The following is a 4,586-nucleotide window of genomic DNA, read 5'->3' on the forward strand; positions in this document are numbered from 1 at the left end:
CGTAGGTTATAGGTAAGGGAGGGAGGGGAATAACAGCAATCAGATGTTTCCTAAAAATAAACATTGTTCACGAGTTCCGCACCTCAAGTCTCAAGTCTGAAGTCAGTGTGTGTGCGATGTAACATTGAGTCCATCCTCACCTCCTCCATCACCATCTGGTATGCTGCAGCCACTGTCACGGACAAAGGCAGGCTGCCTATCATTCGCTCTGCAGAGGACGCGATTGGCTGCAATCTTCCATCACTTCAGGAACTGTACCCTTCCAGGACTCTGAAGCGAGCAGGGAAGATTGTAGCTGACCCCCTCCCAGAGTCCAGTTCAGACTCCCCTCTGGCAAGAGGCTGCGGTCAATCAGGACCAAAACCTCTCGCCACAAAAACAGCTTCTTCACGTCTGCAGCTAGCCTCATTAACAAGGCTCGGTTCCCCACTGAAACTCTTCTAATCTAAATTTTACTTCATGTCATATCATGCACAAACCTGGCACATGGCACATATTTGTTGTCAGCTGTTAATCGCTGTTCTATATTTTTATATTTTATCAATTTATTTATATATATATATATATATATATATATATATATATATATGTACACAATATTCTCTTCCGTTGAAATATGTAACACAAACTGGAGTAATGCACATGTAAATATCTGCCACACTGTTCTTTCTCTCCAAATAGTTGTATTATTTTTCTCTATTCTTTTATTCTTATATAACCTGCATTGTCTATTCCATATTTATATATTTATACATTTATTTATGTCAGCTGAACGTTTGTCTACATGTAGCACCTTATCACCAAAGCAAATACCTTGTATGTGTAAAACACTACTAATATTGAGTGTGGAAAGCTGGACACTTTACCCTCAATGGTCGCTACATACATCTTACTCTAAATCAGCACTGCTATACATAATGACAAGTTAAGAACAAGTTAAAGAAAAACTGAAAAAAAAAATACCTAAAGAAAAATGCTTCTTTTATATGAATTATGACATTTTTGAGGAACAGATAAAATTCAAATACATGATTAAAGACTTAATTTTCATCCTAAAACTCTAAACAAACACAATATTGTAAAATGTGTCTCACAGCATTTAGATGCTGATATCTGTAAAAGATTACTCAACAAAATGTTTAGGTGATTCAGAGTTTGGTGGCTCTTCATATGATGTAATCAGGAATAAAGCTCTCCTGAGCGAGGGAGGGTTGCAGGTGAGTGAGTTCAGGCCATATCCATTATCAAATATACAATCATCTATTCTCCTTTGTGGAGATGCTATCCGTCCCCGGTCCTACAGGAACAATACAGAGGATGTGCTAGCACTGTTTTTCTTGGATTGGTTTGCTATAGTACAGATCAGATAAGCTGTGATGCTCCCTGCAGGTTCGCATATGCTACATGAATTCTGTATGTGTGTGTGTGTGTGTGTGTGTTTGTGTGTGAGATGGAACTTGCCACTACATGAATTTAGTTCAGCAGTTTACTCAAAATTGAACGTTCAAGGCTGTGGAGAAGCCTGACCAGAGTGACTTTGAGGGTGGTAAGAGGCAGACTTGGGAAACAATGTCAAAGGGCCACCACAATACATATATGTAATATAAGAGAGTAAGAACAAAACTAAACAGTTGCTGATGCTTAGGAGTAGGTGAACATCAGCAATGGCATCACCTTCAACAGCTAAATCCTCCAAAATATGGGAATATCCCTCTAAACTCACCCAAAAATGTTGTGAACAGCAACATTTGCAAAGCTGATATTGCCTGACAGTTATGCTGGAGTATCTAAAGTGGAAGCACGTTGATGATGAAGACTTATTTCAGTAAGCTAGTTAGCTAACTAGCTAGCTTAATGTTAAAGCCATGTTACTTCATGTGTGTGAAGCATGCAGAGTCCAGGTGATCTCTGAGTCTTGAGTCTCTTGTGGAAGATGGTGAGCAACTCTGCTGTCCTTACATTGCCTGGGAGCTCTGTACACGTTGTAAAGCTTTGATCGCGGAGGCAGGGAGTCCAGCCAGAAGCCAGATGCAGTATTCTAGGTGGGAGATAACAAGCGCTTGGACCAATATCTGTCCTGATTGTCATGTGAGGAAGGGCCACTGATGTGATATACAAGTTCCTCGTGGTTGGTGAAGGAGAGATGTCCTCTTGCAATGTTCTCTACAGTGACCTGTAAATCCATGTGAGGGCAGATTTCTCTGGCACAAGGAGAAGTTCTGTCTATTCAAGTTAAACGTCAGTTGATGCACAGTTGTCCAAGTGCAAGTCGGCCAGACATTCTGAGATGCAAGTTCCAATCAGGGTGTCAGAGGAGGGGAAAGACATGAATAGTTGAGTGTTGTCTGCGTAGCAGTGATAGGCGAAGATGTGTGATCTAGTATATAGGGAGAACAATAGTGGTTCTAGGACCACTTGTGCTCTCCATACTAAAGTGATCCTAGCACCACTCCAATATATAGGGAGAACAACAATGGTCACTGCAAGAAGGGCCTTGTCTGAGTAGAGTGTGTAGTATTGAAGCCTGACTGATCAGGGTCAAGGAGGTTGTTTTGTGAGAGATAGGAGGACAGTTGGCTAGAAATGGCACTCTTGTAAATATGTCAAATGTAGTAAATTAAGTTATTCCTTACTTTGTATAAAATATTGTGTCAGTTTGTTCAGGTGTGTTGCAGAACCAGCACATAAGCTACTCTGTCACTAAATAAATTATATACGTTGTTACCAATACACACAGTTATGCATATTCATATGTCTTACTGTATACCTGTTGGGTCCATGACAGGACTTTCTGTTGCTACAGGCAGAAAAGTTGATTAAAGATGTCTTTTGAATGCAGTATTCATTTTATCATCTTTATTGATAATTAGCACTTCTAAAACAACCTCAAGCTAAATTTAAAAGCTGATAGCTAAAGGCACTGAGTAATTTTGCCATTCATAATCCAAATGGTCGATTATTCATCCATGAAAATAGGCGTTAGTTGCAGCCCTGTGCTGCATCATGCAAAATTGTTTTTTTTCTGTTTATAATTTTTGTATACATCGTTTGATATGTAGTGTAAAAGGAACTACAAACTGCATCACATTTTACAACCCTGTAATATGACAATAAATTGACCCTGTACCTCGTAAACACTGACCTGTAGTCGATGAACAGCTCCTTTTCTTGTCCAGGTGAGATTCGGTGGTGTGCAGGATGTGTGCCACTGGGCGGAAGTCATTCAAGCAGACTGGTCTTGTTTTCTTGGGCACGGGAATGATTGTGGACTTCTTGAAGTATGTAAGTATGACAGATTGAGCCAGGGACAGTTTGAATGTAACTGTGAACACCGATTGGTCAGCACATACTTTGAGGACAAAGGCGAGTCGAGCTGGTACTGTGCAGTGGAAAAGGGGCTTAAGTCAAGCATTTTGGGCGTTTTGCTAGTACTGCTAATCTTTATTCCAGCGTTGACTCTATAAAAAGTGAAAACCAATAAATCACAATCAACACCCCGATAGTATACACAAGTCTCACTGATTGATCACCGCCTGAAATCAGATGTCTTAGACCTTGCAATTCTGGGATTGCCCTCATGGGATTGTAGTTCAACTTTATAATAATAATAATCTTTATTGGTAGAGCACTTTTCAAAAACAAGTTACAAAGTGCTTTAACAAGTGTAAAGACAAGAGATATTTACCACTTACCATAATTCTTTTTCCCCTCTTTGACTGTTCTTCTTGCATTGTAGTGCAGACTGTAGGGCGGCCTCTGATTGGCCTGAGCATTTCCTGATCTCTCGCATCACTGGTGGCATGCATCATAGTTTGTTTACATACTTTGATCTCTGCAAGATGTTTGCATGGTTGCTCTTCCCGAACGCTGGTAGCGATTCCACTCTAACCTACACCCTTGCAAATTATTATTGTCAGTCCCACATACCACTGTTGCCCTCACCTCAACAAATTTATATAGCACCAATTCACAATATAAGTTATCTCATTGCACCTTTCATATAGAGCAGGTCTAGACCGTACCACTCAACTGAATGTTTTTTCAAATAGGTCTAGTGTTGTGCTCACTGACAACTGTTTCCATGGTTGTAAAAACAACCAAGGCAATCAAAGTTTTGTAGGCGGTAGCAATGGGGACATAATCTTCTTGTTAGAAGGAGCATAATTAAACACATAAGTACTGTAAAGCAACAAAAATGTAAAGAGTAAAGGAAATCTGTCCGTTAAGATTGAAACAGAAGGTTCATGTTGTAAATGCTGTTTTTGCAGTTAATTTGAAGGTGAGGAGAGAGGATTTGAGTGTCTATTGATTGGCTTTGTGATCACCCTAACAGTAGGTAGTATGAGGTGAAAAAACGTAGAAACACACTTGTTTGGTGTGATCAGCAAATTATCTGAGGTTTAGTCATTAGAAGGCAATGTTGCAACTTCATAATGCAAAAACTAAGGCTAATGAGAACACAGAATGTTGTTTTTCACTCCATAATCAGGGAAGAAAATACCGCATTAGAAAAGTAGTTGTGATGAAAATGCAAAATCTTATATGGGACATGTTTTTCGGAGGAGGGGGGGGGGGGGGGGGTTTCC

Source organism: Micropterus dolomieu, linkage group LG20, assembly GCF_021292245.1.
Source record: "Micropterus dolomieu isolate WLL.071019.BEF.003 ecotype Adirondacks linkage group LG20, ASM2129224v1, whole genome shotgun sequence".
NCBI classification, from domain to species: Eukaryota; Metazoa; Chordata; class Actinopteri; order Centrarchiformes; family Centrarchidae; genus Micropterus; species Micropterus dolomieu.